At 44.7% G+C, this 23,092-nt stretch overlaps 1 protein-coding gene across 1 annotated transcript in view; it reads right to left on the reverse strand.

The window, feature by feature from the left end:
• Nucleotides 1-19,955, reverse strand: part of LRRC8C (leucine rich repeat containing 8 VRAC subunit C) — a 96,855-nt gene extending 76,900 nt beyond the window's left edge. The window contains exon 1 of the mRNA XM_082266558.1: nucleotides 19,821-19,955. The gene's annotated coding sequence lies outside the window, so the exon portion shown is untranslated. The remainder of the gene's footprint in view (nucleotides 1-19,820) is intronic.
• Between the last annotated feature and the right edge of the window lie 3,137 nt (nucleotides 19,956-23,092).

A 23,092-nucleotide genomic window follows, 5' to 3' on the forward strand; every position in this document is an offset into this window, starting at 1 on the left:
GATGTGTAAATATACCATAAATTACAATAAAATTCAAAAGTGCATATTGAAATTCATATGTGCATAATAAATAAATATATAAAGCTGCATAATGAAATGAATCATCAAGTGCAATAGTGCTGTGCTGAAATTGTGTATAAACGACCTGTTAAATATCACCATAAAACAAGTGCAGTAATAAAACTCATATAAAGTCCATAATAAAAGTCCTTTTTCAAATTATAAAGTGCTGGTGCTCATCCGTGTTGCTTGCGGGGTCTCCCCCTTTGTGGATGTACTTACCACAATCTGGTTTAAACTGAGCAGGTAATGGTAATCATGATGATCTTTGAATTCAATATTGTTGACTAGAATTCCAATAAAGACTCCTTTTCCTCTTTGAATACTCCCAAGTGTCCTCATAAAAAGAAAAAACTTTCCATGGTGAAGCCCGTTTAAAAATGCAATTTATTAGGGTTAACAGACAATGGGATACTCACAAACATAGTATTGTAAAAGACATGTAAAACACTCGGCTCGGTGGTTAACTGCTCCCGCAGCGTGCGCTTCACCGACCGGATATCATGTGACAGGGCTCTCGGCCAATCGCTAGACGCGTTTCGCTGTTGAACACAGCGTCTCTGTAGGGCTACAGAGGTAAGTACATCCACAAAGGGGGAGACCCCGCAAGCAACACGGATGAGCACCAGCACTTTATAATTTGAAAAAGGACTTTTATTATGGACTTTATATGAGTTTTATTACTGCACTTGTTTTATGGTGATATTTAACAGGTCGTTTATACACAATTTCAGCACAGCACTATTGCACTTGATGATTCATTTCATTATGCAGCTTTATATATTTATTTATTATGCACATATGAATTTCAATATGCACTTTTGAATTTTATTGTAATTTATGGTATATTTACACATCAACACTTTTGAGCAGCGCTGCAAACACAGATCAACACAAAGCATCATACTTGTACGGCGCTCGCCTGGGAGGAGCTAGGGGGCGATCGCGTGCTGCCGGGGACGCGCTCCCACCCCTGCTCGTCAGCTGGGGAGCCAGCATGTGTGACCAGCGGCTCCAATGGCCACCGGCCACTCGCGATCTCCCGCAGCAGTGCGAGAAGGACAGACGGCTGATGTAAACACAGCGTCTTTCATTCTCACTGAAATAATGACAGAGACTATGTGATCCTGCTGTATAGGATCGCATGTCTCTGTGATTACTCCACAAGCCACGCCCCCTGACAGTTAGAATCACGCCCCTAGGGACACACTTAAAGTGGAGTTCCACCCTATTTTTATACTTACCTCCATCTTCTCGCTCCGGGTCACCTGAAAAAGAAATGGATAATCGCATATTTTTTTTTTTTTACTTACCTCGTAGCGAAGAAAAAATACTTACCTTACTTCCTTCTTCCTCCTTCCTCGGCCGCGGCCCGTCGTCACTTCCTGGCTCTGCAATGATTCCTGGGAGCTGAACGTCATAGCTCCCAGGAATCATTGCGCCTGCACCGGCCCCGACGTCAGTTCCGGGCCGCGCGCGTCATCCCCTTCTAAACAGCTTCTGGGCATGCCCAGAAGCTGTAGAGGGATGACGCGCGCGACCCGGAAGTGACGTCGGGGCCGGCGCAGAGCATCGTGGGACCAAAGAAGGCGGAAGAAGACGCCGAAGGGGATCTCGCTGGCTTCAAGCTGCCCACATCTGAGATGGCAGCGCTAGACAAGACGTTTGCAAGGTAAGTATTTGTCCTAACAGGTAAGTGCAACCCGGGACAGATCAGAGGCTAGCCATTGTGGAATGTACTAGCCCTGACTGTCCCGGGGGTATTAAAAAAATAAAAAAAAATCCAGGGTGGAACTCCGCTTTAACCCACTGATCACCAGTAAAGTTAACCCCTTCCCTGCCAGTGTCAATTTTACAGTAACAGTGCATATTTATAGCACTGATTACTGTAGTAATGTTCTGGTACCCCCAAAAGTGTCAAAAATGTCAGTTAGGGGTCAAGTCTGTCCGCCGCACTGTTGCAGTCCCGCAAAAAACATTGCAGATCGCCGCCATTACTAGTTTAAAAAAAAAAACTTAAAATTACATAAATCTTTCCCGTAGTTAGGAAACAACTTTTGCGCAAACCTATCAAAATATGCTTATTGCAATTTTTTTTACCAAAAATATGTAGCAGAAAACAAATTGGCCTAAAATGTTAAAAAGTTTGATTTTTACATTTTTTTTTTGAGAGAGAATATCATATAAAAAAATTTGAAAAATATTGTTATTTTTTCAAAAACAAGAAATTTTTTTGTTTATAGCGCAAAAAATAAAAATTGCACAGGTGATTAAATACCACCAAAAGAAAGCCCTGTTTGTGGGAAAAAAAAGGACATCAATTTGGTTTGGGTATAGCGTGCAATTGTCCATTAAAGTGACGCAGTGCCGAATCACAAAAATAGGGCCTGGTCTTTGAGCAGCCAAATCCTCCGGGGCTAAAGTGGTTAAGAGATTTCCTTTAACTTCCTGTCCCATAGCCAAACAGGAAATGAAAGGAAATGCCTGCAAGTTAAAGGAATTCTTTGGGGACCCCCCCCCCCCCCAGGTCACCAGAACTAGTGTGTCCCTTGGAAGATTTCCCCTTGACTTTTCTGGGGACAACCCAAAATTTGGGATTCGCTTTTACTTTCACTTTCAATGATAATGGTAAACAGGACAAATAGAGAAGGTGAACTGACATGTGTTCTAATCGCTTTCCACTCTATCCAAAGCTAAAAAAAAAAAAAAGTTTTTAAAGTTTTGCCCTTACTTTGGCTTTAAAGCGGTTGTATACTCAAAAAAAAAAAAAAAAAAAAGACCCTGCAAGACAAAGGCATAATGAGCTAGTATGCATCGCATACTAGCTCATTATGAAATACTTACCTTAAAACGAAGCCCCGACTTGGACCCCCGGACACCGCTGTGGGAGCGGACATGATCCCTCGGCGTCTCTTCTGGGTTCGGCGGCTCCGGCGCTGTGAGTGGCCGGAGCCGCAATGACGTCACTCCTGTGCATGCGCGCGGGGGATTAACTTTCCGGCAAGGAACTCTGAAGGTCCGCTGGACCTACAGAGCGCATGCGCCGCTAGCGTCAGCGGCTGCATGCATTGCAAATATCAAATACAGTATCTCCTAAACCGTGCAGGTTTAGGAGATATTAATTGTACCTACAGGTAAGCCTTATTATAGGCTTTCCTGTAGGTAAAAGTCACAAAAATCGGTATACTACCACTTTAAGGTTGGGTTAGGGGTTGGGGGTTAGGGGTTAATACAGGGCTTGACAAATTTGCCTGAAATCTAGGAGCCAGCTAAAAAAGTTAGGAGCCAGTTTTTTTTTTTTTTAAACTAACAACCAAGCTTTATTTAATAAAACTGATACTAAATTTACACATAAATACGACTAGAACCCCACTCTCCTATATAGCGCAATTGGATGGAAACAGACTGTCTGTCTCTTTCCATCCGATGCCATCTGATCGGATCCACGGGATGGATAGAAAATAGAACCACCATCCGTCTGTTTTTGGCGGGCAGGGTCAGATGGCGGCAGATTACCGCTCCATAGAGGAGACTGAACGGTCCGATCAGGTCTGCCTGAAAAACTGACAGGCGGACCTGATCAGACAGCCCGTGTGAAAGGGGCCTTTGGCTGTGGCACGGCGATGAGGAAAAAAAAAAAAAGATATATATATATTTTTTTTTTTAATAAGAATTGAAGAAAAAAAAAGAAAACATTTTTTTATTTTTTTTTTTAATAATTAAAAAAAAAAAAGAAAAAATTATTTTTTTTACATTTAAAAAATAAATTAATAATAACCACACTCCCTGTCCACTTACCTTTAAGCAAAGGTAACTGGACAGAGAGATGAAGCCTTAAAAAACTTCCCTCTCTTCTCCTCTTTGGAAGGAGAAGAAAAGGCATTGAGAACATGCATTACTCCCGGCCACCACAAGAGGGCGCCAGTTCCCCTAGCTTCTCATCTCACAGAAGAAGGCCGAAAAGCCGGGGACTAAATTTCTGGACGGCGTGGAAGTCCGTGAACTCGAAGAGGAGGTGGGGGGCGCAAAAGGGACAGGACAGCTCAAGCAGGGCACCCCAGGCGCCAGGTCGCTAATTCTAGTCGCAAATGCGACCTGGCGCCCGGGATTTGTCGAGGCCTGGGTTAATACATTATTTATTGACTTTTTATTATTTATTTACTTTTTTGTTAGGGTTAGGGTGTTAATGCTACTACTACTACTACTACTAAATGTTAATAATAATAAATTAATAAATAAATGTAAAATAAATACACAAATAAACAAAAATAATCATAAATAAATAAATAATAATACATAAATAAATACAATAAATTAATACTATGTAATTATAAATAAATAATTAACCCCTAATTTTAAAAACAAATAAAACAATCATAATAATAATCATAATAACAAACACCCAAAAAGGCCTGTATACGCAGATTTTATTTATTCCCAGTGTGCATGAGGCCTATAGGAACTGCGGGTGACAGAGGTACTCAAAGTGGTATAAACTGTCAGCCTAAAATAAAAAATGCGTTCAGGAGTAATTTTCATATTTCCATGTACAATATATTATATCGCACTTCCTACAGACTTCAGTTTTCACATCTCCATTTCCTGACAATTCTGGTGTCTCTCCACTTTATGAAGAATTGCATGTACACATATGGTCCCCCGTGTATATGAATCCTGTACTACATCCTCACTATGAAGTCATAGTGCTGAACTATACATTCCTTCTAAAATTCCATACCCCAGGAACTTCACAAGCAGCCAATTCATGGAAATCCTTGTGCATGCGACACCAGGGCACTAAGCGACAAACAGAATTAATCCACTGCGTGTTCCCGCATCGCACCCGACTCACAGGCAGTTCATACTGCCATATGTAAACTGCTGGAAGGTTCAATACAAAGTTAATGACACCCCCCATCAGTTCGCATATCGCAGTGTGAACACCCATGTGATCCAATTCTGGTGTGGACCAAAAAAACGGTCTTGCATGACTTTGGTCCGAATGCAATGCAAATTCAGCCGTACAATATGGCTATATTCAGTGATTCTTATTTTATCCAGAATTGTGCAGCTCTACCTGAGCCCTTGTAACACTAAGGAGTCACATGACACCGGGGAGGGGAAAATGGCTAATTGTCCCAATTTGGACATTATCACTTAGGGGTGTACTCACTTTTGTTGCCAGCAGTTTAGACATTAATGGCTGTGTGTTGAGTTATTTTGAGGGGACAGCAAATTTACACTGTTAGGGTCCATTCACACTAGCGCGACTTGTCAGGCAACTTGGCCGCCTGACAAGTCGCGGTCGGTCGCTCGCCATTGAATAGTACAAGACCCGTTCTAATAGGAGCGACACAAGTCGCTCCGACTTAGAAAAAGGGTCCTGTACTACTTTGGGGCGACTTGCATTGACTTCAATTATATGAAGTCCGTGCAAGTCGCGCCGAGGTCGGGGTGCACGCTGTGCACCGCGACTTCACAGTTCGCCCCACCAAGTCGTGTCGCCCCAGTCTGAATGGGGTCTAATACAAGCTGTACACTCACTACTTTACATTGTAGCAAAGTGTCATTTCTTCAGTGTTGTCACGTGAAAAGATAGAATAAAATATTTACAAAAATGTGAGGGGTGTACTCACTTTTGGGAGATACTGTATACGCACAAGTGATCCTGCGCAGTGCGGCTACCCTGTAGCAGTAAATCTGCTATGGGGCGGTTGGCAACTGGTTAAAATATATTTCTCGATAGCCACAAAGGAAATAAATTAGGGATGCGCAGATACCCAGTGTTTTCACGAGTACTCGTGAAAATGCTCCCGATACTGAAAAACAATACTTTGTGGTGCGATTTGCGATACAAAATGAATGGGCGCAAATCCTACTGTAAAGATCTGCATGTGATTTGAACAGAAATGCAGTGCGATTCCTGTCTGAATTGCATGCGATTTCCCCCACCGCTCCTGTGTGTGCGAACCCAGTAAAGAAAGCGAAGGGTCATCTAGTGTAGCAAATGGTAGTTTATTCAAATGTTAATACAACTCACAAATTGTCCGGCGGTCTGTCCCAAGCTGGTATCACTGCCGCCTTATACCCACAGGAGTCCCGCAACTTCTCCTCCAGCCCTGTGAGCACCTCCAGCGGCCGTAGTTTGCTATCATCAGCAGGACAAGCAGATATGGATTGGACAAGATATTTACTTTGTGAGTTGTTATAACATTTTAATGAACTGCCTATTGCTGCACTACATGGCACTTCGCTTTCTTTACTGGGTTCACACACACAACAACGGTGGGGGGGAAATTTAGTGCAATTCAGACAGTAATTGCACAGAATTCCTGTTTAAATCGCATGCCATTCTTTGCAGTGCGATTTGCGCCCATTCATTTTGTACGGACGCAAATCGCACCGCAAAGTATTGGTACTTGGTAGGGGTCGACCGATTATCGGCAAGACTGATATATCGAGGGCCGATATTGACTTTTGCCGATATATCTGTATCGGCCCCGTAACTGACCGATATTGCCGATATTCCAAATATTGCTCATGTAATGGTAAAATGATGTCACATAGCATAATTCTGTTTACAAATGTAATTGAACATCATGGGCATCCGCAGGTAGGGGCAAGGGGGGGGCAAATGTCCCCCCTCTGGAATCTCAACTTCCCCTTTCAAGTGGTTGTTAAGCCACTTTATACCATCCTGTCTGGTCTGTTTAATAATCCTGTGTGCCTGTGTATGTGTTTTAAAAAACAAATAAGCCCTTTTTTTGCCAGTTTTCAGAGGGCCGAGCGCTGCTCACGTGACCCATCAGGTCTTTCCTCTCCCCGTCTGACAGCTGCCTGCAGGGCCAAGGATTCCTCACTGGTGTCAGTCTGGAGGGGAGGAGGAGGGGAGGGGGAGAGGAGGAGAGAGGCGACGAGTCACGTGAGCGGCGAGTGGCACTCTAAAAACTTGTAAAGAATGGCTTATTTTTTATAAGACACAGGGGCACACAGGATTATTAAATATACTGTAGACAGGATATGAAACTTTAAATAAAACTACAGCAGCAGGAGGGGAGGGGCACTGACACAGGAGCAGACTGGCAGGGAGGGAGGGGGAAGAGAGGACAGAGGAGGACAGGAGGGATGCGGGTGACGGAGGCACGTAAACTGACCACAGTGTCAGGTCTCAGCAGCCATGGTATACCGTGGTCAGTTTACAGAGGGGAGGACATAGCCAGGCAGGGTCAGCCAGGTATTTTAGGTGATAGAAGGGGCCAAATTACACAGCAAAACACTGTGCTGTATCACATGCTTTAAGGGAACCGGTGTTCCGTGAGAATTACCTACCCGTGAGAAAAACCTACCCCTCGTCACTTCCGGTACTCCGCACTGTATGTAATGCAGCGGGTACATTAAAACAGCTGTGCTGAAATACGAGTGATCTCCGCTCCTGTCCCGGTCACTTCCCTGCTCTCGGATAGTAAATATAAAAGCGGCGGCAGCTGTATGAAAACATAAATCACTGAGCCGAAAGCCGCTTTTATATTTACTTGCCGAGAGCAGGGAAGTGACCGGGACAGGAGCGGGGATGACTCGTATGTCAGCACAGCTGTTTTAGGTAAGCGCCGCGTCGGTAGGTTTTTTTTCACGGTACACCGTGATCGTTTTATACTAGTGCGCATGCGCACTAGTATGCTCCTCTGTTCTGCCATTAGGTATCCGGTGCTCTGAGCATGCACACTGCTGCGCTGCTCAGATGCTTCTGGCCGGAAGTGACGAGGGGTAGGTAATTCTCACAGGGTAGGTAATTCTCACGGAACACCGGATCAATATTTATTTATTTTTTTTAGGTTAACAAATGCTTTAAAAATAAATGCTGCTGTTTCCTCTTCAAAAATAAATACTCATAATAAGTACAATGACTTAGCCCCTCCCCTTCATGACATTGTTGAAAAGGGGCATAGCATGGGTGACCTTAAAATTATGCCCCCCCCTGAAAAAAGTTCTGCGGACGCCCATGTTGAACATGCCACTGACATAATGTACAAATTAAAGATATAAGCAATTCCACATTAGCAGATCTGCTGGCAGATCGGTATCTCTCACCCACTTGCCGTAAGTGATACCCGGGTAATACCGCTCCATTCGGCATCCACTCAATACTGCTCTGTCTCTCACCCGCTCCATCTCCCACCCATCCGATACCGATCCGTCTCTCACCCACTTGCCGTAAGTGACACTCAGGTGATACCGCTCCGTTCGGTATACGATTACGATCTCAGAGGTCACGTGGTTACGCTTCACCTCTGCATAGTGAAAACATGCGTTCCTGCGTGCGTTTTTCTTTTTTTTTTGGTGCGATTTTCATATGTTTCCAAGTGTCGCACATTGAGAATCCCATTTACTTGAATTGGCCGGCCTCTACGCATTTGTTGCACCAAAGAAGCTCAAGGACGACATTTTTGCAGAGCCAGGCATGTTTTTTCACACACAATCATGGCAAGTACAGGGATAGGGCCTCATCCACATGGGTGTAAAGAAACGGATTTTGCTTTATTTTACTGACGCATTTTCTAAAGCCAATACCTGTTCTGTAACATGAAAACAAACAGTCTTTTACAAACATAAAATCAGAGTTGTACTCATGCGTCACGTTTTCGCGCACCTTTTTCTCCTATCAGCCGAGTATAATAACACCTTTTTCGGCGGCTGAAATTTCGGTGCATCTCTAGTTCCATAACTTTACAGAGCACTTAACAAATGCCTCCTAAATATGGAGAAATTGTGACTGCATTTTTAAGGGTACATGCGATTCACAAACACGTGTAAGTTTAACCCAATGCTGACTGTTGCAAAACAGGAGAAGCCATGATGCCATTAACCTTCAGAAGCTCATTACCAAAGAGCACACTCTGCTCTCACGCACAGAGATATCTAAATACACGCGTTCAGATGGAGCGCATTTCTAAACACACCTGGAGCCACGCAGTTCCTAGCAATGGCTGACTTCACAAATAGATGATCAGCTGCGTCTCATGCGATCATTCTAGCTATGTTTGCACAACCAAGAATTGTGTGTATCCTGGGACCGTGCAGCCGGGCTTTCTGCAGCTAAACATATGGAAATGCAATTAAAAGAGAAATTGCAGCGCTCAGTAAGCTGAATACCTTAACTACATCAGCTCTGGAAGATTTACCCCACCCCCCTTCATGACCAGGACATTTTTTTGTGATAAGGCACTGTATTACTTTAACTGACAGTTGCACAGTCGCGTGATGCTGTACCCAAATAAAACTGAGGTCCCTTTTTCCCACAAATAGAGCTTTCTTTTGGTGGTATTTGATCACCTCTGCATTTTTTATTTTATAGCCTTTAAACAAAAAAAGACCGACAATTTAAAAAAAAAAAAAAAACAATATTTTTTACTTTCTGTTATAAAACATATCCAAAAAAAAAATTAAAAAATTCTAATTTCTTCATCAATTTAGGCCAATATGAATTCTGCTACATATTTTTGGTAAAAAAAAATCCCAATAAACGTATTTTGATTGGTTTGTGCAAAAGTGATCGCGTCTACAAACTATGGGATATATGTTTGGAATTTGTATTTATTTTTTTTTTTTACTAGTAATGGCAGGGACTTATAGCAGGACTCAGATATTGTGATGAACAAATTGGAGACCCCGTGACACTTTTGGTGATCAAAGAGTTAAATGTGTGCCTTGTGAGTGTTTACTAACTGTGGGGGAGGTGCTTGTACTGTGGGAAAGAAGAGATTCGTATTCCTGCTTGGCAGAAACAAAAGCTCACTATCTTCCCTACTGGCAGAACGGCGATCTGCCTTGTTTACATAGGCAGACCGCCACTCTGCTTCTCTCCCAAAGGATTGCTGGGTGGCGGTGGACATTGGGTCTGTTAGGCTTGCTAACTGGCTCCCACTTTGTCCAATCACAGCAGGAGCGAATTGCTGGCAGCACGTGTGCCCGCCCCAGACCCGGAACTGCAGAATCACATATGGCCGACGCAGAGGGAGGACACAGGGTGAAAAACGGCTGGGGTGAGTGCACCGCTGGATCCTGGGACTGGTGAGTGGCTGTTTATTAAAAGTCTGCAGCTAAACTTTTTGTAGCTGCTGACTTAGCCCCCGTTCACACTGGGGCGACGCTACTTCGCACCGCGACCTCCGAGGTCGCGGTGCGAGCAGCGCGCCGCGACCTCGGAGCGGCCGCCACGGACTTCATAACATTGAAGTCTATGGCGGTCGCCTCCTGGTCGCCCCAAAGAAGCTCCGGACCCTTTTTCTGAGTCGGAGCGACTTGTGTCGCTCCTATCAGAACGGGTCCGCAGCTTCCCTATGGGAGGCGACCTGCGGCGACCTGTGAGGCAACCAGGTCGCCTCACAGGTCGCCCCAGTGTGAACGGGGGCTAATAATAACCACGAAAATGACTTGAATTCCGCTTTTGGTAATCAGGTCCATAATTAAAAAAATGAAACAAATAAAAAATGTCTTTATTGAATCTTCTGCTAAATGGTAAATAAATGAATCCAAATAAAAGTATCCGAGTGATGATCCCCCACCAGTGCTATCAGAACACCCGGTATTTGGAGGCAGGCATTGACTTCTAACAAAAACGCCTGTAATCTGCCAAAAAAGAAGCTCATGTACTTTTTTGAGCTTCAGACGTTTTGCTTCAGGCGACAAAACGCTCATATGTGAAAAGGGGCCATTGAAATGAATGGGATTTTGCTTGTTGGGCGATTTGAGACTTCAGAGATGAGCATTTTACGAGCTGAAAAATGCTCAGGTGTGAACAGGTCCTTAAGCAGAAATTCACACTCACCAGATGTAGTTGCTGTCTAATATATCAAAAAGCAGAACTTGCATACTACAGGGTATAAGGCTCCATTCACATATAGGCATCTCGGATCGAAGGCAGAATTGCTGCGATTTTGCCCACGATCTTGAACCAATGCAAGTCGCGGGACGCCTGTGCGATTCCCATGACTTGCAATGGCACCCCAAACGCGGCGCAATTTTGTCGCAAATATCAACCGACTAATTGCGGTAAAATCGTGCAAACAGAATCGCGGGACGCCTGACGCCCAAAAAAAGAACTTCTTTTGGGCGACAGGCGTCCCTTAATTCTGTTTTTGCTATTTTACTACGATTCATCAAGCGACAATCGCAGCAAAATGGCGCCACACTTGGGGTGCCATTGCAAGTTACGGGAATCCCACAGGCGTCCCGCGACTTGCGATGGTTCGGGCTCATGGGCAGAATCGCGGCAATTCTGCCCGCAATTCGAAACGCCTATATGTGAATGGGGCCTTAGGCATGAGGAGAAAGGCGTATATTCTGTCCCCAAAATCTCAAAAGACTCCCATTCCAGAAGATAGCCTCTTATAGAGCCTAAATATGCTCAGATATATGTACCTGTATATTGTTCCAGACGACTTCCTCTTATATGGTTATAGAAATGCTCAAAAGCTCAGAGTATTCCATCCAAATGATGAATCACCAGTAACATAAAAACAAAAATTCTCATGATGCAATATTTATTGTTGTTCAATCATGAAAATTCGTTAAAATTAAAGAAGAGCGGGCAAGGTGCAAATGGCACTTACATATGTAACCGCCACTTCACAATAAGATGGCGGTAGGACCTTATGCATCCAATAATAAACATATGTAGTTGGTATCACTTACATTATAAGCTGCCAGTCTGAACCAGAATGGCAGCAGAACCTCAGGTGATGAGTTAATAAAATTCTCTACAGCTGTTTCACGCACACACGCATCACCAACTACATATGTTTATTTATTGGATGCATAAGGTCCTTCGCCATTCCTAATGTGGAGTGGCGGTTACGTATGTAATTGCCTTTTACATCTTGCCTGCTGTTCTTTAACCACTTAAGCCCCAAGCCTATTTTTGACACTTTTTGTTTACAAGTTAAAATCATTTTTTTTGCTAGAAAACTACTTAGAACCCCCAAACATTATATATATTTTTTAGCAAAGACTCTGGAGAACAAAATGGCAGTCATTGCAATATTTTTTGTCATGCTGTATTTGCGTAGCGGTCTTTCAAACGGCATTTATTTGGAAAAATTATGAAAAATCACATTTTGTATATTGTGAAAGAAGATGTCACGCCAAGTAAATAGATACCCAACATGTTACGGTTTAAAATTGCGCACACCCGCGGAATGGCAACAAACTACGGTCAGTAAAAATCTCCATAGGCGACGCTTTAACATTTTTTAACGGTTACCAGTTTAGAGTTAGAGTGTAGCTCTTTTTTAAAATTATTGCCCACGCTCTGGCGATCGCGGCGATACCTCACATGTGTGGTTTGAACAGCGATTTCATTTGCGGCGCGACTTCCATATACGTTTTCTTTCGTGCGGGAGCTCATGGCGATGGGGGCGGCTAAATTATTTTTTTTCCCTATTTATTTATTTATTTATTTTTTTTTATTTTAACACAGGTTTTTAAATAAAAAAAAAAAAATCTGATCACTTTTATTGCTGTCACAAGCAATGTAAACATCCCTTGTGACACCAATATGCAGTGACAGGTACTCTTTACGTAGGGATCGAGGGTCTAAAAGACCCCTCCACTACACTTCCATGTATGCAAAACACCGAAAACTGCATTTTTAAATACATTCACTTTTTGAAACTGCCGCCTTTAGCAGCCAAGTAACCCGGATGTGACGTCATGGATGCCGCCTCCGGGTTACGTCATCGGAGACCCGATCGAAGCAGCATCCGGCTTAGATCGGGACTCCATCCAGCCGGTGGGACGAGAGGCCCGGGCAGAGCGGCGGAAGGCGGCGGGAGGCCGGGGTAACGATCGAGCGGCCGCATCGGTAATTACCGCCGGAAAGCCGACCGCCGGCTCTAAACAACGGTACCGGGATGATGCCTCTAGCTAGAGGCATCACCCCGGTACAACCACTTAAAATGAGCCGACATAGGTCTACGTCAGTCTGCGTTAAGTGGTTATTTTTAACGCTTTTTCATGCTTGAACACCAATAAATATTGCACCATGAGACGTCAATGTTAACCCTCAGAAGTTGCATGAAAGTCATACCTGAATGTTATACAATGCAACTTGTGTGCAACAGTTGTCCATTATCACTGATCAAAGGCAAAGTCGTATCCAAGTTGCACCCAAAGATGCGTCAAAGTTGCACTTCAAAGTCGGTGCAACTTTGGAGTCGTACAAGTGTAAATGAAGCCTAAGGCCCCTTTCATACTTGTACAACCTGAAAGTCACGCAACTTTGAAGCGACTTGAAGCAATGTCTGTGTAATCCTGTGGTCTATGGACCTCAAATCGCATCAAAGTCAGACCAAAGTAGTACAGGGACTCCTATGAAGTTGAAGTCGCACAGATATGACATATATATTAGTGATCGACCGATATCGTTTTTTACCGCCGATACCGATATTTTGGTCATCGGGTATCAGTATCGGCTGATATCTGCCGATATTTTCAGACATTAAAATTTTTTAATTTTTTTTTAAATGTCTACAGGTACTGTGGTGGAGGGATCTGGGGGTCTAAAAGACCCCAAACCCCTCCTCTGCACTTAAGCATTCAAAACGCCAAGTTTGGCTGTTTTGAATGCTGTAAGTTTTTTGAATTTGGCGCCGCCAGTACCCAAAAGTGGTGAAGGTAGGATTCCAGGGTCTCCCGGTGGGATGGGAGACCCGGGCGAGCCGCAGAAGGGAGACCCGGCCCTCCCGCTCCTTGGAATGAAAGCCGAGCGGCTTCTCAGCCGCATCGGTTGTCATTACAAGACAGCTGACCGTCGCCTATGGACACCGGTACCGGGGTGATGCCTCTAGCTGCAGGCATCACTCCGGTACAAGCACTTTCCCTGAAATATCGGCAATATCGGTAAATAAAAAGAGGATTCCGATATGTCGGGGAAAGTCCATATCGGCCCTTGATATATCGGCTTTGCCGATAATCGGTCGATCTCTAATATATATATATATATAGATATATATATATATATCTATATATATATATATATATATATATATATATATATGCGGTACTCATTGGAAATCATGGGGTATGACTTGTCGTGTGACAATGAAGTCCCAAGTCGCACAAGTGTGAAAGGGGCCTAAAGGTATTCAGCTTACTGAGCGCTGCAATTTCTGTTTTAATTCTATTTAGTGTTTTTGCATATCTGCACTTATTGCATGCTGCTACTCTACCATTATAAGTGCAGACAGAACACTCTTTTATACAAAGTGCAAGTACATCAAGATGCAGGAGAAATGAATTTAGAAAGCATAACGTTTGTTTATAGTTCCCTTCCTCCTGCAGAAGGGCCCGTGTGTAAGAGGCTTAGAAATCGGAGCTATGGACTCCCTTATATTCACACTAGGGGCACGGCTGCAATTTGCCTTATGTCCTGGGGATTCAGTCCACACCAGCAGGCAGCAAGCATTGTGCTAAAAAAATAAGGCATGTTTTTTTTTTTTTTTCTACATTATGTTCCATCACAATGTAACGCATCGCAATGCGCATAAAGATCACAGGCAACTTAGCCACTTGTCACCCGGGCCAATTTTAACATTCTACACATACATGTTACAATTTGCTTCTTTTTTTTTTTTTGCTAGAAACTTACCTAGACCCCAAATATTATATAGTTTCAGAAAGCAGAGGCCCTGGAGAATAAAATGGTGGTTATTGCCATTCTTTATGTCGCAGGATGGTCGCACAGTCGTTTATCAAATGCAATTTTTCAGGAAAGAATTCAACTAGATGCATTTTAGTGAACACAAACACAATATAATACCCAATTTTCTGGTAAAATATAAAAGACGATGTTGCGCTGAGTAAACAGATAACAAAGTTGACAAGATTAAAATTATTCATGCTCATGAAATGGTGAAAAACTACGGCAAAATACATTTGTGTATTCTCTGCTTCAACCTCTCTCAGCCTTTTTAAACACGGGGGAAGTCCTTCCAAGACTACAGGGAACCCTGCTAATAATTATGATATTATATATATTATATCTACAGCCCATGAGACATTAGCAGGAACAATAAATTGTATATATAAGAAAACATTATAGGAAATGATGAATACTGAGCGTATGTAAGACCCACGACTGATCCATGAGACAACATTATTTTCAGTAATGATAATGAAATGAAACAGAACATTATAATATCCAGAAAGGAAATGCAGACAGTGAAAACTGTAGTGCTCCTTCATTCACATTGATGGTCAGTAGAAATGTGACCCCCCCTTTGGGGGTCAGTTGGAAGACTACCACTTACATTGGGGGTCAGCGGGAAGAATACTCCTTACATTGGGGGTCAGTGGGAAGAATATTCCTTACATTGGGGATTAGTGGGAAGAATGCTCCTTACATTGGGGGTCAGCGGGAGAAATATCACTTACATTGGGGGTCAGCGGGAAGAATACTCCTTACATTGGAGGTCAGTGGGAAGAATACTCCTTACATTGGAGGTCAGTGGGAAGAATGCTCCTTACATTGGGTGTCAGTGGGAAGAATGTCCCTTACATTGGGGGTCAGTGGGAAGAATGCTCCTTACATTGGGGGTCAGTGGGAAGAATACTCCTTACATTGGGGGTCAGTGGGAAGAATATTCCTTACATTGGGGATTAGTGGGAAGAATGCTCCTTACATTGGGGGTCAGCGGGAGAAATATCACTTACATTGGGGGTCAGCGGGAAGAATACTCCTTACATTGGAGGTCAGTGAGAAGAATACTCCTTACATTGGAGGTCAGTGGGAAGAATGCTCCTTACATTGGGTGTCAGTGGGAAGAATGTCCCTTACATTGGGGGTCAGTGGGAAGAATGCTCCTTACATTGGGGGTCAGTGGGAAGAATACTCCTTACATTGGGGGTCAGTGGGAAGAATGCTCCTTACATTGGGGGTCAGTGGGAAGAATGCTCCTTACATTGGGTGTCAGTGGGAAGAATGTCCCATACATTGGGGGTCAGTGGGAAGAATGCTCCTTACATTGGGTGTCAGTGGGAAGAATGTCCCTTACATTGGGTGTCAGTGGGAAGAATGTCCCTTACATTGGTGGTCAGTGGGAAGAATGTCCCTTACATTGGGTGTCAGTGGGAAGAATGCCCCTTACATTGGGGGTCAGTGTAAGATTCTGGTACCTTCGGTACCCTTCCAGCCCATTTCTTCCGCATATAGCTACCTGTCCCTTTAAATCTCATGACGTCATCACTAGGCGCCGCTCTGAGCGGCTATTTCAATCGCCGGTTTTCACTCACAAGGTGTTCGTGCAAACCGCTTGTTACACAGCCTTGTCTGACGCTGCCGAAGCCTCCAGCTATTTCCTGTATCTCGCTACTGATCCTGTATCTCGCTACCTGATCCTTATCTCATTACCGGACCCCTCATCTCTCTAAACCAACTAGTGATAAGTACCCCACAGGGGATTCCTTCCTATCAACTTACACTATCTACTCTTGTATACTAAAGACTGTTGCTATCTATGCATTACTATTTCTATCATCTGCACTGTTACATAGATTGCTAGCTCTTGAGTCTACTACCATCTATATCCTTGCACTGAGTTAGCAATTCCTGTACACTTCATCTGCTGTCCCCTACCACCTGTTATTTGTACATGATTGCTAACCTATCCGCATACTATCTATCACCATCTGCTAACACTCCTGAACATTACTATTGAGTGCCTATCATTGCTATCACCACTCACGCCTGTCCTTTCAGCACATCACCTCTATACTATCGTATACAACCTATCACTCCAGGAACATCTTATCTGAGTGCCTGTATATTTGCATGGTGAGGCAGGCTGGGCCACAATGATGAGTCTGGAGAGTTGGATATGGTGATTCAACACATCTCTACACGACTACTGAGTGGAAATTCTGCAGCTGCAAATCCAGTTCACTAAACAAACGCCAGAGCGTTACAGTCAGTGGGAAGAATGTCCCTTACATTGGGTGTCAGTGGGAAGAAACCTTACATTGGGGGTCAGTGGGAAGAATGCCCCTTACATTGGAGGTCAGTGGGAAGAATGCTCCTTACATTGGGGATCAGTGGGAAGAATGCCCCTTACATTGGGGGTCAGTGGGAAGAATGCTCCTTACATTGGAGGTCAGTGGGAAGAATGCTCCTTACATTGGGGATCAGTGGGAAGAATGTCCCTTACATTGGGTGTCAGTGGGAAGAAACCTTACATTGGGGGTCAGTGGGAAGAATACTCCTTACATTGGGGATCAGTGGGAAGAATGTCCCTTACATTGGGGCTCAGTGGGAAGAATGCCCCTTACATTGGGGGTCAGTGGGAAGAATACTCCTTACATTGGGGATCAGTGGGAAGAATGCCCCTTACATTGGGGGTCAGTGGGAAGAATGCTCCTTACATTGGGGATCAGTGGGAAGAATGCTCCTTACATTGGGGGTCAGTGGGAAGAATACTCCTTACATTGGGGATCAGTGGGAAGAATGTCCCTTACATTGGGGCTCAGTGGGAAGAATGCCCCTTACATTGGGGGTCAGTGGGAAGAATGCTCCTTACATTGGGGGTCAGTGGGAAGAATGCTCCTTACATTGGGGGTCAGTGGGAAGAATGTCCCTTACATTGGGGCTCAGTGGGAAGAATGTCCCTTACATTGGGGGTCAGTGGGAAGAATGCTCCTTACATTGGGGGTCAGTGGGAAGAATGTCCCTTACATTTGGGGTCAGTGGGAAGAATGCTCCTTACATTGGGGGTCAGTGGGAAGAGTGCTCCTTACCTTGGGGGTCAGTGGGAAGAATGCTCCTTACATTGGTGATCAATGGGAAGAAACCTCCTTACATTGGTGATCAGTGGGAAGAATGCCCCTTACATTGGGGGTCAGTGGGAAGAGTGCTCCTTACCTTGGGGGTCAGTGGGAAGAATGCTCCTTACATTGGTGATCAATGGGAAGAAACCTCCTTACATTGGTGATCAGTGGGAATAATGCTCCTTACATTAGAGGTCAGTGGGAGAAATTTCCCTTTCATTGGGGGTCAGTGGGAAGAATGCTCCTTACATTGGGGGGTCAGTTTGAAGAATGCTCCTTACATTGGTGGTCAGTGGGAAGAATGCTCCTTACATTGGTGATCAGAGGGAAGAATGCTCCTTACATTGGGGGTCAGTGGGAGAAATTTCCCTTTCATTGGGGGTCAGTGGGAAGAAAACTCCTTAAATTGGGGGTCAGTGGGAGAAATATCCCTTACATTGGTGATCAGAGAGAAGAATGGTCCTTACATTGGGGGTCAGCGGGAAGAAAGCCCCTTACATTGGGGGTCAGTGGTTAGGAAAGTATTAGCACCCCTGGACACAGACAGCTTGCATCCAGGAGCGCACCTTTGTCCATAAAAACAGATAATTGCTCCATGTGTGATTAAATTGGAACTGAAGGCATTTTCCTGGAATTGCAGAGGAGTCCTGTCACCCCGCGCCATGCAGAGGAGTTCTGTCACCCCGCGCCATGCAGAGGAGTTCTGTCACCCCACACCATGGAGAGGAGTTCTGTCACCCCGCGCCATGCAGAGGAGTTCTGTCACCCCACACCATGGAGAGGAGTTCTGTCACCCCTCGCCATGCAAAGGAGTTCTGTCACCCCGCGCCATGCAGAAGGGTTTCGTCACCCGCGCCATGCAGAGGAGTTCTGTCACCCCGTGCCAGGTAGAGGAGTCCTGTCACCCCGCGCCATGCAGAGGAGTCCTGTCACCCCGCGCCATGCAGAGGAGTCCTGTCCCCCCCGCGCCATGCAGAGGAGTCCTGTCACCCCGCACCATGCAGAGGAGTTCTGTTACCCCGCGCCATGCAGAGGAGTCCTGTTACCCTGCGCCATGCAGAGGAGTCCTGTCACCCCGCGCCATGCAGAGGAGTTCTGTCACCCTGCGCCATGCAGAGGAGTTCTGTCACCCCGCACCATGCAGAGGAGTTCTGTCACCCCGCACCATGCAGAAGAGTTCTGTCACCCCCCACCATGCAGAGGAGTTCTGTCACCCTGCGCCATGCAGAGGAGTTCTGTCACCCCGCGCCATGGAGAGGAGTTCTGTCACCCCGCACCATGCAGAAGAGTTCTGTCACCCCCCACCATGCAGAGGAGTTCTGTCACCCTGCGCCATGCAGAGGAGTTCTGTCACCCCGCGCCATGCAGAGGAGTTCTGTCACCCCGCGCCATGGAGAGGAGTTCTGTCACCCCGCGCCATGGAGAGGAATTCTGTCACCCCACACCATGCAGAAGGGTTTTGTCACCCTGAGCAAGCCCAATGAGAATGCCTGAAGACAATCACTCGGGAAGAAGATGGCAGTGCTGGCGGGGGGCACCTCACAGAGTTCTGGGGGGACATTGTGGTCGGGGGGGTATAGTGACTTCAATAGTGAGAAGCTGTGGAAGGTGTGAGGACAGTACTGGTGTCAGAGTCCCCTGGCTGTATATCGGCTGATGTGAGAGGTGTGTGCCCTCTTCTCCCATACAATGTGAGGGGGACAAGGACACCCTGTACACAGTGACAGAAAGGAGCCAACCTGTAGCTGTGAGAGGAAGTTAGAATGTGGAGTCCATGTGTGCCATCAGAGGAGAGGACTGTCATCGCCCGATGCGGGACACCCCACACACGTGTATAGAGGGGGAGGGGGACATTCCCGCACACAGACCCCCATACAGCCCGGACTGGGCGGGGCTCCCATCACCCCGCACTCCACATCACTCTATCACTATATACATCCACTCACCCCGATCCCGGAGGACTCCTCTATGGTACTCAGTGTGATCTCAGCCGATCCTCATGTCTGCCCGCTGTGCCATCGCCCGATGTTCCTTCTCCGCTCTCCTCTCCGCCGCCTCCTCTCTTCTCTTCTCTTCTCTCCTCTCCTTTCCTTTCCTCCAGGACGATGCGGCCGATGCTCTGCCCAGCGGTGACGCACTCCTCCCCCAGTACAGGAGGAGGGGGGAGGGGGTCCTGGCTCTGGTCTGCCCCCTGTCATCGGCTCTGTGTGTGGGGGGGGCGGGGGGTAAAAATAGATAACAATATGAGGAAAAAGGAAGAGTCTGATCTATTTCTGCCTCAATGTCCTCTATGCCCATCATTGTCAGCGAGGAGGCCTAATGCCAGGCTGCGAGTTCCATCACTCACATTTCACACCGGATCACCAACATTCACACCGGATCACTGACATGCACACTTTAATCCACTAACATTCACAACAGATAACTGACATTCACACTAAATCTGTTAACATTCACACCAGATCACTGACATTCACACTAAATCCACTAACATTCACACCAGATCACTGACATTCACACTAAATCCACTAACATTCACACCAGATCCCCTAACATTCGAATCAGATCGCCAACTTTCACACCTGATCACTGACATTCACACCAGATCATTGGCATTCACACTCGATCACCGACATTCACACCAGATCACAAATATTCACACCAGATCACCAACATTCACACCAGATCACTGACATTCACACTAAACCCCCTAACCTTCATACCAGATCTCCTAACATTCACACCAGATCTCCAAACATTCACACCAGATCTCCAAACATTCACACCAGATCACTAACATTCACACCAGATCACTAACATCCACACCAGATCACTAACATTCACACCAGATCACTAACATTCACACCAGATCACTAACATTCACACCAGATCCCTGACATTCACACCAGATCCCTGACATTCACACCAGATCACTGGCATTCACACTAAACCCCGAACATTCACACCAGATCTCCAAACAATCACACCAGATCACTAACATTCACACCAGATCACTAACATTCACACCAGATCACTGACATTCACACTAAACCCCCTAACATTCATACCAGATCCCCTAACATTCACACCAGATCTCCAAACATTCACACCAGATCACGAACATTCACACCAGATCCCTGACATTCACACCAGATCACTGGCATTCACACTAAAGCCCCTAACATTCATACCAGATCCCCTAATATTCATACCAGATCACCAACATTCACACTAGATCACTAACTGATCGGGTAAACGGAATATCCATTTTTTTATGAGACATTTATTTCTGATTAAGCAGATACAGTATCTCACAAAAGTGAGTACACCCCTCAGATTTGTGTAAATATTTTATTATATCTTTTCATGTGACAACACTGAAGAAATGACACTTTGCTACAATGTAAAGTAGTGAGTGTACAGCTTGTATAACAGTGTAAATTTGCTGTCCCCTCAAAATAACTCAACACACAGCCATTAATGTCTAAACTGCTGGCAACAAAAGTCTTTACACCCATCCTTACACTGAGAGCAGGTCCATAGGTGTACCCAATCCATACCGCACCCATACTGTACTCTATACAGCACTTATTCCAAACCTAGACTGGAACTATTCTGCATTATACTGAACCTTTACTGCATTTGAACCAGATTCATCTTGCACCTGTGCCAAGACTATACCGTACCTATACTGTACCTATACTGCATGCAGGTTAACCTTGACTGTCGTTAAATACACCATTGGTCTTAAAGGGCCTCAACCATAGCCGGCAGAAGAACATCTTAAAGGAATGCCCCTCCTGTAATAATTATTCTACAATTCCCCTTTGTTCCCCTGCCACCCCCTTCTCTTTTGGGCAGTGCATACCCAGTTGGTTTAGGGCTAGCATTGCTGCCATCAATGCATTCTGGCAGTATAGTTCCAGCACTCTGTAAATTAAACTTTAATAATGCTTACTGTTGCACTTGAGGCTGCCTTGCTACTGTTTATGTTGATCTGGACACCAAATGTCATCTTATGCCTAGTCCTTACTGTGAATACCTTTGTATGCTAAATTGTGTTATTTCCATTGGTAATCCATTTTATGCTTGCCTTCTTACCAACTATATTGGGTAACAATATAATATGTTCTTCCTTACTACCAGGTTGGTTGCCTGTTTTCTCTGATATAAAGTTACTACTGGATACTTGGGATCGTGCGATCCACCACTGGGAGAAGGCAGTCCATGCAGCTATCTGATCCCCAAGGAATCCAAAGCTTGGACAGGCTCATGCTCGGCTCATCCCGCTAAGCAATAATTGGACTCCAGCTGCCCTGAACCAAGAGGCATTGAGGTCTTCAGTCTTCTTTTCCCATCTCCTGTATGACATATACAATTAAAGGAGAAAAATCTTACCATCGAACACACGGCAATGTTTGGGTCGTAGTCCTTTTTTCCTGTTTTTAAATCTGCAAGCTCTATGTCTATGTGAAAACCAACCATATAGGATGCCAGTATTATCCCTGACGAAGGGGGTCATAAAAACCTTGAAACGCGTCGGATTATCTGGTCCTGTTGGCTGAGGTTTTTTTGTTTCCATCATACACACACTTGTGCTTGCATTGCTTGCTTTTAATGCATATACAATTACTGTTGTACTTTTTTTCTATGTGTATTTAATAAATATAATTCATTTATATATTCATGATTTGTTTTTTACAAAATTGTGCCTATAAAGTCCCACCCCCAGGGGAATTTTTTGCTAATATACTACTGGGTACTAAGTATTACTTTCAGTGATTTCCTGTGATATTGTATGGTTGTACACTCACCCTGGTGTGTTACAGGGGCTAAAGTTTTTGGAAGAGTTTGAGGGAAAGAACAAAGGACCAATCCAAATCAGCGGTTCATATGGTGGTAGTAATACAAATAAGAAGGGAATTATTCCAATGGGGACATTAGCTCTGGTGACAACAAGGGATCCCTAACTTTGGAGGGATTTTTTCTTCCTGTTTTAGCTGTGGTACAAGAAGTTAAGGGAAATTTCCCTAATGGGACACAGATGGCAAAAAAAAAGTAAACTGACGGAGATTATAACCCTTCCTTAATCTATCCAGAATGAAAAAGTTTTGACTGTAGTTCCAGTTTCATTTTTCCTTGTTGCTTACTTTATTACAATTGTTACTTAATAATATTAGCCAATTTGTCCTTTTATAAATAAGTGTAGGAAAAAGCA

The sequence above is a fragment of the Pelophylax lessonae genome (genome assembly GCF_965119305.1).
Source record: "Pelophylax lessonae genome assembly, chromosome: 8".
NCBI classification, from domain to species: Eukaryota; Metazoa; Chordata; class Amphibia; order Anura; family Ranidae; genus Pelophylax; species Pelophylax lessonae.